Here is a 14005-nt window from a genome sequence, read left to right on the forward strand (position 1 = left end):
GCTGAATTTCCAAAGAAATTCCAGCATTTCTGAACAAGGCCCTTGATTTTCCTAAACAAAACGATTTCTGTGAGCCCAAGGCAGGGCTGGTGGTCTAAGGACCTGGAGGAGATGATCCTGCCCACATTCCCATTGCAGGATTTGGAATATTGGATTTTTGGAAGGCATCAGGAATGCTTCCCTCCCTACCCTTCCTGTAAACCTGCTGGGATCATGAAAATAATTATGATGGACAAAACTGAGTGAACCCAGATTTTAGAAGGAATTTCTTGACTATGAGATTGGTGAGGCCCTGGCACAGGGTGCCCAGATTTGCTGTGGCTGACCCTGGATCCCTGGAAGTGTCCAAGGCTGGATGGGGCTTGGAGCAGCCTGGGATGGTGGGAGGTGTCCCTGCCCATGGCAGGGGGTGGAATGAGATGACCTTTAAAGAACCTTTCCAACCAAATATTCTACAATTCCCACTCACACCCTCTGGGACAGACAGCACCTGTTTGGTAGTGGGTCTGTTCCTACTCCCACCCTCCTTCCCCATCTCCAGTAATGCATTTTAAGCCAATTTGGATTTGAGACCACCATGACTTGTACTCAGAGGTGCCACCAGAGCTGGGATGTTCAGGATCCCAAGGTTTCCAATCAGACAAGAAGACTCTTTTAGGATATAATCAACATTTCAGATCTAAATTCACAAGTCTTCTCACCTGTGCTCTGCAAACACAGGCTCCCTGCTCTACTACTATGCCTGAGCTGGAATAAATGTGTGACATTGCTGAAATAGTTAACAAAAAGAAGACAGTAACTTGTGACAAGTGAATGTGACCCGTGCAAACAAAGCCCAGAAATCTGAGTGGGCAGCTTTGTGTAGGCTTCATGCATCACTTTTCCCCCATATATTCTGAATCTCAATGCTCTGGCCCTGTGACACCAATCAGGAAGTGATGGATAATGAAACACAAGCAGAAATGGGTGTACAAGCCCTTCCAGCTCCCATCAGCTGTTCCATCACCCCTGTTTTAGAGAGAGAAAAGACACTCAGCCCAAAATGTCTTTCCACAGGAGTCAAGAGGCTCTGGGTATGATGGACACCTCTGACACTCCATCTCTGAATCCCACCTAGGATCCCACACTACCTGAGGCACCTGAACAAGTCCCATGACCTCAGGGTGGACTTTGCTGTCTTATCCCAAAAGGACTCTGATGAAGAAGCTGCTGTTTTAATCCCAATTTTAAAAGGAAGGTGCTGAGGGATTATTTCACTTCAGCCCACAGTCACATCCACGTGGGGATTGAGCAAGACAAAGCACTCACACAAAAGCAATTCTGTTGGGACCATTTCACCTGGCCAGTCACAGCAGTGGCCACAGTGATCAGCCCATGGCCACTCCTCTTCCTGTGGCTCCAGGCACATCCAGCAATTTCAGGATCCCAGCTGACCACTGAATTCCAACCCCAAAGAGATCAGAAGCCCTGACAGGCACATCCAAGCTCCTGCTTCTCTAAAAAATCCTTTTCTTATACTAGTAAAAATTTAAAAATAAGTGGAGTTTAGTCTATTAATGTTTATGCTGAGCATCATACATTAATTACTTCTGAGACTTCAGTCTCATTGAATTTAATCTTTTTCTGAGATCAGCTATGGAGAAGGCAGGCACCAAAGACAAAGTCTTTCTCCTAGGACAGTTGGCCACTTCTCAGCAAATTATAATCACAGAATACCCTGAGTTGGAAGGGACCCACGAGGATCATCCAAGTCCAACTCCTGGCCCTACATAGGACAGCTCTAATTACTGGGATTCATTCAGCTGTTGATCTTTACAGGAGTTTTTCCCAAATTAAAAAGTGAGGGGAAAAAAACTCAAAACAATTAAAAAATATAGGTAGCAAAACACAACATGAAATTCAGTGAAGTACAGAGAGGAACACACACAAACAGATCTGAAACTCACTGCTAAATATTACACAAATTCCAAGGGAAGGATTCAGTCAACCCTAAAAGTCAGGACTGGCTTCAGTTTGGCACTGAGGTATCAAATCAGATTTGCAATGAGTTCAAAGAATTTTTATATGAAACCATAAATGTTTGTGAAGCAGGCAGGGTCGGCAGGACCATTTGTGGAGGCTTTAAGGAAATATCAAACCACAAACACAAACTACTTCTCCAGACAGGGTGAACCCATGAAAGCCGCAGCAACAAGAAATGCTTCAGGAAAAGATCTTGTTTGTACAAATCCCCAGGTTTCACATGCACATCTCCCCTTGCTGCTCCAGCAGCACTGAATCCACCTGGGTTGGAACGAGTCCTTCCAAACACCCAACGTGAAATCTTACAGTAGGGTTTTTATTTTTAATTTTTAAAAGCATTCCTCAAGCTTTTCCACAGGTCAGACCACGGGAAGAACTTCGAGCAGAAAAACTTCCCACAAACTCCTTGATGGATGCTGGGTTTTAATTCACCAATGTCCTGAGTAACACTTCTTACACTCTGGAACCTTCCTTCTTACTCCACAACCTTCCTTTCCTCAAAAAGACTCTGGGCTTTTTCTTTCCCCCTCCTTTATAAATCACTCATTCAAGAATTCCGTGCCCATCTGCACCAAGGTAAGAATATATTTCAGTCTAACACTAATTCAGTATACTTTAGTCTAATACTGGTTTGTCTAGACAAGAAACTAAAGAAAAATTCTCTTCAAAATATTGTAAATATTAATGCCCAAACTCTACTCATGATACAACCCAAAAGTTTCAAAAAATAAAGTAAATGAAGAGAAAACATTGCATTTATCCAAGTTTGCACCAAAACAAACCCGACACCCCCAGTCTAAGAAGACTCTGCTCACTGGGATTGAACAAGGGAAGGATGGAGTGCAGATTTCTCTATGTGGGATTGAGGGATGTGAATCTACACCCTGGAACCTCCAAAGGCTCCAGCAGCTCCACAGCCCAAACACCTCCTCCATGCCTCTACTGTACCTTGAGAGGGACGTTCATTCACCTCTGCACCTCCCCAACGTGACAGCCAAAGCTTTTCCCAATTAATACCAAACCAGGAGGATGAGGAGGACACAACCAATCCTTGTCAAGGCTGATGATTATTCTCGATGTGCCCTGGAAGAGAGGAACACCCAGTGAGTGGCTTGTGCCAAGATGAGTGAGTCCCTTCACATGGATCAGCCACATTAAACAAACAGCATTTTTCTGCCCCAAGTGCTTGGGTTCTGTCATGGATGACTGAGATTGTCCCAGACACTAATGGAGTCTCCATAGACAATAAGTTTATCCAAGTATTCCAAGCTCAGATGGATGAAAACCAGCTTGCAGAAGATGTGGAGATGGTGAAGGAGAAGACAAGAGCACAGCTCATGTTTCAGGGAATAACCCAAGTTTACACAGCCTGTTAATACACCAGCAGCTAATAAACAACAAAATTATTCTTAAATTGTTCTGTTTGGCAGAGAGGACACCAAAGAACATACATCACTTGGCCTGAAGCTAGAAAAGTTTCCTTTCCTGCATGATTTCACATCCAAATCTAGACTGCTGCCTTTAAAATGCCCTTATTTTTGGAGAGGAAAGTGAAAGTTTGTGGGCAGGAGCCAGGTACTCATCAGGCCAGCCAGCACCAGTGGGAAGAGAGGACAAAGCTCTGGACAGCACAAACTCTTCTGGAGGCCTGGAACAGGGGAAGGTGCCTTCAAAGGCTCCTCTGCTCATGAAAACAGCCCCAAGGTGGGATTAGGAATGTATCAGTTAAAGCATCTACAGGAGTGAGAGTGGCTCCTCTGGAGCTGTGGGTATGCTGGCAAGGAGGAAAGGAAAACAATATTCCATCAGGCTGGGGGAGAGACAAGTGAATTATTCCCTTGGCAACCAGCTTCACAGGACCTGGTTCTCTCCTCACTTATTCAGTTGTGTATGTTTGGCTCCTCAATTACTTTCTGTAGGACTCTTCCAGTTTTAGATCTCATTTTCAAGCTGGCCACATCTTCCACGTGCTGTGCAAAGCACAAACAGGCAAGGTGCACTTTTTTAAGGTGAGGTGAGTCTAAAACAGCTGAAACCACCTGTACTCTGGGAACATCTGGCAAAATTCAATGCCTTCCTCAGTGGAGCAAGAGAAAAGCTGCTGCTCTTTGTTCTAATGCTTTATTTAAAGCCTCAGAATGAGCACCCAAAGCAGCCACCCACAGCAAAGGCAGCAGCAGAACCGATGCCCCAGAGCTCCAGCAGCAGCTCCCAGGAATCCCTTAAACATCTGAGTGTAGGTGACGGAGACTGCCAGGCTAGAGAGACACAGAAAAAAACCCAATATCCTCCCCTCCCACATCCCTGGAAGTGTCCAAGGCCAGGCTGGATGGGGATTGCAGCAACCTGGTTTAATGGAAGGTGTCCCTGTCACTCGTCTTGGAACTAAACAGTCTTGAAGGTTCCTTCCAACCCAAACCAAACCATTCTGTGTTTCTATGGATTTATTTTAGGCTGGAGAAAGGAGATGCTTTCTGCAGGCACAGGGAAGGAGCAGCAGAGCATCTCCTCCCTGGTGGTGCTCCCTGGACACCCACTGCACTGCTTTGCATTCCCCAACAAATAACCCAGCCTGCTGCCGGCAATGTGGATTCCCAATCCGGCTCTGCAGCCAAACAGGCTCCCTCTAATTATCCCTCAGCCTGAAGACATCTGAATGGTGGAACAGAAACATGTCAGAGACACAAAATGAGGGAGTGTGAAAACAAGCCTGTCTCCTTTCTCCCTTCACACCACAGGTCCCCAGTGCACGAGGACTCGCTCCTGCCTGAGTCATTCCCAGAATTCCCACGCAGGAGGCTTTTTTTGCAAAATTATTTAAAAATGAGAGGGCAGTGAGAGCGACTCTGGGACTGGAAGGAGCAGTAACTGTGATGAGAAGGATCAGTTGTGTCTATGGAGCCTTATTAGAAGTAATTTACATGCAAGTAAAACAAATATCCCCCCCGCACTTTTCCAGGAAAACGCTGAATTCCATACTGATTTCCACGCTTTCCAATCTCATTGACTTCAGAGGGATTGCCTGCAGTAGGAATCACGGGCTGTGGCCTCCCAGCAATAGAATAATCCCTTCATATTCCCCTTTTCAAAAGCCCCATCATCCAACCAGGTGCTGCAGCTCTGGCCCCACGAGCCCAGTCCCAGCCCTGCGGCCACACTTCTCCTCTCCCTGCAAAAACCTGGCGAGGGGGAGAAAAGGAAACAAAAATCTGATGATGGAAATGCCTCGTGGAGCGTGGCTGAGCTGGGGGAGAGAGGCCCAAACCCTCCTTCCACCTAATTAAATCCAGATCCAAAAGCTGTTCCGATCCCAGAGCGTTAAGTATTTTTGTTAGGAAGGGCAGGGATAAATTAACTCCTAACTCTGGCCCTAATCTTTTTTTCATTGTTGTTTAAATTCTCTCACTTCCTAAGATTTCAGCGTTTCCTTGTGATAAAGAGGAGCTCTGGCCTGCTGGCTCATCTGCTCCTTTTCTCCACGGCATCTGGGCAGATGCTCCCCCCAACCAAGCTCTCCAAAAAATCACAGGACCTGCTTCTGCATTTACAAACATCGGTGCAAAAGGCAACTGCTGACCCCACTCTTTTGTCACAGCTCTTATTTCCAGCACCACCGGCATGCTGGAGAGATGATAATAAATGTTTAATGGTCCAGTAAACACCAAGGGCTTTATCTCCAACCCATTTCCAAGCCTGATCAAATATAATAATCCTTTGTATGTCTGTCTGCCACTTCCCTGGCCTCCTTTGGCATGGGAAGAGATGGACAGGGTTGCTCTATATTCAGACATGATAAATATAGAGAAAAGGGGGTTAGTTATAGGGACATAAATATTTTTCCTGCTTCCAATCAACTATTTGCTCCCAGAAGGTCAGGACTATCCACCAACCTGTTGGACCTTAACTTCTATATAATACAGAAATGCAGGCAGCATCTGCCTCTAGGATTCAATGCAGCAGTTATAAATAACAGGAATATTACACAGAGGAAGTGGGGAATATGTGGAGGAAGTTGAGAAGAATCATTCACTTACAGACCGGGCAGATCAACCACTTCCTCAGATCTGAAACGGAAGATCTATTCCTCCTCCAATTATAGCTGTGGGTCCATTACTCAATATTCCCCCTCTCCATGCAAGTCTTACTTATCTCATAGAGCCTCATCTCTCCCAGATGACACTGTAAATGAGTCATTTGACACATTAAAGTGAAGCAGTTAGGGTTTTATTATGCTCTTACACATCGCTGTGACAAGCTTCCCTAAAGACCAGATCCTAAATCACAGTCCAATTCTGGTTTGGGAAAGTGATCCCAAATCACAGTCCAGCTCTGGTTTGGGAAAGTGATCCCCAATCACAGTCCAGCTCTGGTTTGGGAAAGTGATCCCAAATCACAGTCCAGCTCTGGTTTGGGAAAGTGATCCCAAATCACAGTCCAGCTCTAGTTTGGGAAAGTGATCCCCAATCACAGTCCAGTTCTAGTTTGGGAAAGTGATCCCCAATCACAGTCCAGTTCTACTTTGGGAAACTCACACAACTCAGAGATGAACACATGAGAAAAAGCCACAAGGACTCTGCAGGTGAGACCTCCCCCATGCAGGCTGCACCTATTCAATACACAGGCTCCAGGAGCCAGACCTGCTCCACAGTTCTCCAGACCATGTTCAAGGTTTGATTTCTTTTTTTCAGCCTCTAAAGGAGTCCCAAAATCAAGCCCTGGCACTGGTGAGGTCTGATACAGCCAAAGCAACCCAATTCCACCAACACCTGCACTCCTTGGCTCAGATGATGGGAGATGATGATGGGCTTCCCAGTTTGATCTGGTCAGACTGGAGGGTCTTCTAAGGCTGATCCATGCAGAAGAAGAGGGATCAGGACAGGATTATGTAAACTAAGGCTCGAGGCCAAAATAAAGGAGCCTGCAGGCAGGGCTGTCATCAGGGCGTAGCTCAGCTTTGCCTCCACACACCAGCCCCTTCCCTCCCTCCCTCCCTCCCTCCCTGGGACATTTTCACTCAGCCTGGCCAGGATACTCTTGCACAGGGTGTCTGAAACTCCCAGAGCTGCCAAAAAAACTTCCAATTAAAGCCCAGGGAGAGCTCATCATAAATCCACCCCAGTGAACCACAGCCCTGCTCAGCTGCCTTTCTGGGTGAACCAAAAATCCTGCAAGCAAAGACCTCCCAGCAATTACACCCAAAAGGTTTCCTGTCTCTGCACGAATCTTTGTTTGCTTTGGGTTTTAGTGGTAGATGGGAGCACAGACTACAACTTGTGGGAGACAGGTTATTGCTGCTAAAGCAAAGAGCCTTTTTCCTTCCCCCCCCCCCAACAAAACAGATAAAGCACTAAAAATGCTGCTCTGAAACAGCTTGGTCCTGTATTCACAGATGGCAGCAAAAATTAGCATTATTTATCAATGGCTTTAGTCACTTTTTAAAAGAAAAGCAGATAAAGGAAGGCATGCACCTGAATTAAAGCTCCTTGCCCCTTTTTTTACAACTAATACTTTAAAATGCAACAGGGAAAGAGCATTTTGCAGAGCTTTAGGAAACCATACTTTAAAAAAAAAACCAAAAAACAAAAAAAACATTTACCCAAGAAGGAGAATGAAAACAAGCAGAACAATAAGAGGCACGGAAGTTTCTCTGAGGAGACAGCTGGGAAGGTGAAAGGAGGAAGCAAGCAAAGAAAACACATAGCATAAAGATAGAAATTAATCCAAAACAGCAGGAGAAGAATTATTAAGCCATTTTACATTCTTACAGCAAAGGAGATGTGATCACACAGTGCTGTTCCATGCCAAATGGAGCTGCATTTGTGCACAAGTCACACCCCTGCAGAGGGCTCAGCCCAGCCCTGCATCTCCTGAGAACCTTCATCTCAGAAGCACAGAGTGGTGGAGGTGAGAAGAAACTTCTGGAGATTGTCTGGTCCAGCTCCCTGCTCAGCAGGGTCACACAGAGCCTGCTCATGCTTGTAGACAGAGAAATGCTGAATATCCCCAAAGATGGGGACTCCACAACATCCCTGTGCCTGTGCTCAGTCACCCCCACACCCAAAATGTGTTCCCTGGTGTCCAGAGGGACCCTCCTGTGCTCAGTGTGTCCTGTCCCTGGCCACCACTGCCAAGAGCCTGGCTCCATCCTCTCTGCACCCTCCCTGCAGCTGCTGATGGGCAGGGATGAGACCCCTGGAGCCTTCTCTTGTCCAGGCTGAGCAGTGCCAGCTCTGCCAGCCTTTCCTCAGAGCAGAGATGCTCCAGTCCCCTCCCTGGGCTCTGCCCAGTCTGTCCATGTCCCTCTTGTGCTGGGGAGGCAGAACTGGACCCAGTGCTCCAGGTGTGCTCCCCTCCCTGGACCTGCCCAGCCCACCACTGTCTCTTTTTGGGCACATTGCTGCCTCAGGCTGAGTTTGATGTCCAGCAGGAACCCCAGGTCCTTTCCTGTCCAGCTCCTTCCCACTGTTGCCCGGGGCTGTGTGAGGAATTGCAGGGAAACAGCAAATGCAGGAAAGAAAAAACACTTGTAGGCCTCTACAAAATCTGTTGTCAGACAGGGAAGCTCATCACCAAAGAGCTTAGTTCACATGAAGGACAAATAAAAAAAGGCACAGAGAGCATCATATGATAAATAGGCATCATTTTCTCCAGCAGTGAAGCCTGTCCTCGCTGCAAGAACTTGCCATTTCCTCCCAGCACAAATGGATTACTCATGGACAGAGAAGTCAGGAACAAAATTAACTCTTGGAGCTCAGCGTGTCCCAGGAGATGAGCTCAATCCCAGTCTGCTCCTTCCTCCACAGCACACAGACCAGGAGCCTGGTGGCCTCTTTGATTGCTTCCATCACCACAATAATTACTTTAATTTTTAGCTTCTTGATTTTGGCAGAAGCTCTCTTAAAAGCCGAAGGAAGAACAATTAAATGCATTAAATGCGAGAATTAAGTGAAAGAAGGTGCCAACAGGGTTTGGTGTCTGTCCCTCTTCCCTTAAGTGGGGTGGAAGATTAAGTGCTCAGCACATGGGCTCCTGAGAAAGCCTCCAAAGGGAGGCACCCTCAGAAGAGATCCAAAAAGCCTTTTTCTTAATAGAAACCATCTAGAACTTGCCAAAAAGTCCTAAATCCTGCAGGACTGGCGGGATGGAGCCTTGGCTTCAGCTCCCACGTGGGCTTAGCAGTACAAATCCACTTCCCAGACCCCAGGGAGAGCAACTCAAAGTCTGTTCTGTCCTTCCTGTGGTGCTGAGCAGCCAAGACGAGAGTCATTCCTCCAGAAAGTACAGAGTGAGCTGATTTATGGACTTACCGAGAAGGGAAGTTCTGATCAGGGCCCTCTTTCTCAGGGTTTTCGTGTGTTTTACATTAGGGATTTATTGGACCTGAGCAATCCATGCTGCACATGATGCTGAGATGAGGGACCAGGACACAGTTCCTGCCCTTTTATGTTATCACCTGCTCAGGTTTGAGTGGCAAGGAGGGATTCAGCACCTCTGTTCCACACAGCCACATAGTGCTGCAGGTTTCTCACCTGGGATCAAAGCACTGGGAACCCAACACCTCCACCAGCAACGGCTCAAGAAGCTCCCAGAGTTGGCTGCCCAACAAGCCCAGAATGCTGGGATCACAGTCCTCATCCTAATTTATTTTTTTTTTAAAGAATATAGTCATCAAAAATTGCCTCTTGCTCGAAGGCTAACAGCTGCATGACACCACATTCCAAGTTTTCTACTCATTCATGAATTCAAAAGTCACGCTGAGCAGATGCACCATTAAGTCCAGTTTCCTTATTTTTGAGAACACATGTAATTATCCCCAACTTCAGAGACACAAACTGCTCCTGGAGAAGTGACCTGTCACACAACTAAATGACAGAGACAGCAACAAGAGCCCACTCACCCTGCCACTGGTCTCATGTCTCACAAAATAATTGCCTTCCCACCCAGAAATAAAGGTTACAACTACAGAGAGAATGAGTCAAGCCGGAAAGACATATTTTAGAAATGGGAAAAAAACGGAACAAAAAAGGTTTTATGAAAACACACCGACATGTGTAAGACAGGAGAGAGACCATTTCTGCATTGCACCTTGTTTGCTCATGCTTTGTCTCAGCTGCCAACCACAAATTAAATACCTCAGTTAAAACTTTGATCATCTGGTACCTTTAATACTCACTTAGTCACTAGAAACTGAACATCTGTTTTGCTTTGAGGCTTTCGGCAGTGACTCAATGTTATCTGCAGTGCTGGACCTCTGAAGATGAGTATTCCTGAGTTGTTTTTTTTTTCTCCCCTCTCCACCCCACTCCTAGCAACACGGCTTCTTGCTTTGGGGAGGAATCAGCTGACAAAATTGGGTTATAAAATCCTTACAGCTTGAGTTGAGGAGGAAGTGCAGGACACAGAGAATTTCAATCCCAGCTGAGATCTCCACCAGTGCATACCTGTGTCCCACAGCTCCCTGGTATCGATACACCTTTGGCTCCCAGGCTCTGGACGAGCAGCAACTTCCTGCTGTGTTTACAGCCAGCTCGATAAACACAACGCAATTAAAATCCCACCAGCAAGCTCCCCCCCAGGCTGCCAGCAATCCCAAAAGCTTTTGCTGGGATTTAACCTCCGCTGGCTCCGGGCACAGCACAGAGCTCAGCATTGCATCTTCATCAGCAGGGAAGTTCCCGAGGTGGAGGCGTAGCTCCGGGAAGAGGATGCAGCAGCAGGAAATATCCCAGCACCCAGGGACCCAATTAAGTCGCTGACAGGAGACACCAGCATCCTTTTAGCAGGGGAGATGCTGTGCCTGCACAAAGGCATGGGAAGAGGACTTCAAGGATAACATATATTGAGTGTGTGTGCCAGGGAAGAGCCTGGACATGGTCATCATCTTGTCCTGCTGTAAGAGAAGGGATCTGGGCAGTATCCAAGCCAGCCCATCATTAAAAGTCATTTCCTCACTGTGTGCACAGGGATGATCCTGCTGCTCCTCCAGCGAGTGGGGATTTTCCCTGCAAGGGCATCAGACACAGCAAATCCACAGATCTTCCCTTCATCCCACCAAATGGTGGCTATAAAACAGACCCAGGTGTCAGAAAGGAAATTTAGGTTGCCTTTATGGGGTTTCAGAGAATCACAGAACCGTCCTGGGCTCAAAGGGACCCGCCCAGGGATCATTGACACCAGCTCTTGTTTCACCATTTCCCACCTCAGAGATGGGCACACACAGAATCCCCCAGGTTCTAAAGGACCTCCAAGATGATTGAGTCCAATCTGTGACCCATCACCATCCTGTCACCCAGACAGAGCACTGAGTGCCACAGCCAGTCGTAAGCACCTCCAGGGACTGGGACTCCACCACCTCCCTAGGCAGCCCAGTCGGGTGTATTATCACCTTTTCTATGAAGAATTTCCTCCTAATCATCAACCTGAACCTCCACTGGAGCAGCTTGAGACTATAAGGGGTTTACGACCCACTTTTCACCCTTACATACAGATAAAGGGCACTGACATTGAGGATTCAGATGTTAACCTGCTGGGAGATAAAGGTTCAAAGGGAAATCTGAGAAAATCCCTACTCCTGGCTCCCACCCCAGCATTTGAAAAGGCTTTTCTCTCTTTCAGTAATATCTTAAAACTGAGTGTGCACATTTGCAGCCTGACAATGTCCCAGTGAGCACGACAGACCCCACCTTAGATCTACATAATTAATACCTCCAGCTGCAATCAGCAGCAAGGTCAGATCCACACCAGTCCAAACAATTTTCTCCCCAGAACACTTCCCAGTCTTCAGCACGGACTGTGTCTACCCAGGGATCTTTATACTTTCTTTCCAAGGGTTTATCCAGTCACCTCCCTGATCTGTGTCAGTTTTTTAGCATCCTACAGAAAGCAGCTTGCAGCATAGCTTGCCCAGAGAAGCTGTGGCTACCCCTGGATCCCTGGAAGTGTCCAAGACAAGGCTGGATGAGGTTTGGAGCAACCTGGGACAGTGGAAGTTGTCCCTGCCCATGGCAGGGTTTGCAACAAGCTGATTCCAACTCAAACCATTCTGTGATTAACACATGGTGGAAATTCTTACACTGACAGAGGGAGGATGTGCTACCAGGACAGTGCCATCAACTCTCAAAATTCTGATCCCCAGAGCTCACAAAACTCCTCTGAGTCCTCTCCCCAAAATTTTTACAGTGCTAACACAGAGCACAATGAACAAGTGCTGCCATGCACCTCTCAGGGATTCAAACTGAGCTCCTCATCAGAGCCTCTGTGGGCAGCGAAGCAGCAGAACTGGTTTGGAAAGGAGAAAAGGAAAGAAAACACAGATGACTCTGATAACATGTCTAATTAATAAAGCATAAACGAGACGGGCTGGTTCAGGCTGTGTGTCCCATCTGCTCTGGCTGCAGTCGGGATGGTTCCCATCCCCAAAAGCACCAAAGCTTTCCATGCAGATATTCCCAAAAGCTGACAAGATCAAGATGTGCCTTCAGCACCCCAGCACACGTGCTCTGCTCTGGCATTCCTGCACATCCCTATGGTCCTTTCTTTAGGAAAAAGGGATGAACAATAAAAAATATGAGCGCCCAGCATGCAAAGCATGGTCTGGGACAGCAAGGCCACATCTCAGACACCAAACACAAGAGTTTGTCATAACTTCATAGTCATCAGTCCTCCGTGACCTAACCTACCATTAAAGCTTCACCCCTAAACAGTTAATATCTTTTTTATTCTGTACTGCTTTAAGGAACTCTGCAATCAAGTTGTGTGAATTTTTACAGTGTAAATGCTGATTTATAAAGATTTATTTGAGGACATGGCAGCTCACTAAGGCCAGCAGCTAGAGTTATGACTCTAGAAGTTGATGTTCGGACAAGGTTTTGATCTCTGCATCTTTTTGTTCCTCCTTTCAAAAAAATAAGCAGAGAAGACACACACAGTAGAGTCCCAGTAATGGGAAACATCCAGACACTCTCCCAAATGTGCACCCAGGCCCTAAAAGCTTCAACGAAAGGAAAAAGAGAAAAACAAAAGGGAGCAACAGGAAACTGGTGGTCAAGCGGTGCCAATAGTCCTGGTGTTTTCTGAGGACAGGCTGACTCATTCTCCCCAGTTAAAAACCCAAACAACACCAACACCAGCCAGTCTGCTGGAGGTGGGAGTTCATGGCTTTTTCAGGCTTCATTGCTACTGGTGGATTTAATGAAAATGGAAACCTTTGAGGGAGGGTAAATCCTTCAGAGGCAGAGAGGAAGTTACAGTCAGTTCTGGATAAGCTTCTCCTTTATCACTTCATTCATGGCCACACCAGCTGCTGGCACCTGCTCCTGAAAAACCAGCAAGAGTCAGGCCCTGAAAAGATAATCTGTTCAATTCTTTTTGAAAAAACGGGACTGAATGAGCAATGTTCTGTTGGGAAAGTCCACACCACGCCTCTGATGGCAGAGAAGAAAAAAACCAGCCTGGTGTTCCAGCCAGCCAAATGGGGAACACCAAGGCTTTACCAGAGGAAAACCTTGAGGAACTTGGATGCAAACAAGCTCATCTCCACCTGGGATGCCAAGATCCTTCCACTGCCTTCATGCTCAGGAGCTGTGAGCATCATAAAGGTCTGATCTGCACTTGAGGAAGGACCAGGGAGGATGTGCCATGGCAGAAGCATCCCTTGCCCAAGCCATCAGGCTCCAAATGTGATTCCTTCAACACTGCTACATCCAGCCCCTGTAGCTTGCTCCAGCCTAGCTCCTGTCCCCACACCCCTCAAAATCCAACAGCAATAAACAGCAGGGAGCTACTGCTTGTAAATCAGTTGCCACATCCATGGAGGATGGTCACATATTGCAATGTCAGAGGAACAACAGTGCAGCGATGGTGAAACCCTATGGCACAGATTTGTTCTCCAGACTCAGAACTAAATGCAGACAGTGCATGTGGGTGGCTGGAACTTCATCCCAAGAAAGCCAACCAGCACAGGAAGCCTTAGCTGTACTGGAAT

General features: G+C 46.9%; 1 protein-coding gene across 2 annotated transcripts in view; it reads right to left on the reverse strand.

Moving 5' to 3' along the window:
- The window catches only part of PTPRA (protein tyrosine phosphatase receptor type A), a 117785-nt gene that overhangs the window by 88090 nt on the left and 15690 nt on the right, over positions 1–14005 (reverse strand). For both annotated transcript variants that reach the window (XM_014876180.2, XM_014876178.2), the window contains exon 2: positions 2971–3105. The gene's annotated coding sequence lies outside the window, so the exon portion shown is untranslated. The remainder of the gene's footprint in view (positions 1–2970; positions 3106–14005) is intronic.

The sequence above is a fragment of the Sturnus vulgaris genome, chromosome 4 (assembly GCF_052056855.1).
Source record: "Sturnus vulgaris isolate bStuVul1 chromosome 4, bStuVul1.hap1, whole genome shotgun sequence".
In the NCBI taxonomy this organism is placed as follows: domain Eukaryota; kingdom Metazoa; phylum Chordata; class Aves; order Passeriformes; family Sturnidae; genus Sturnus; species Sturnus vulgaris.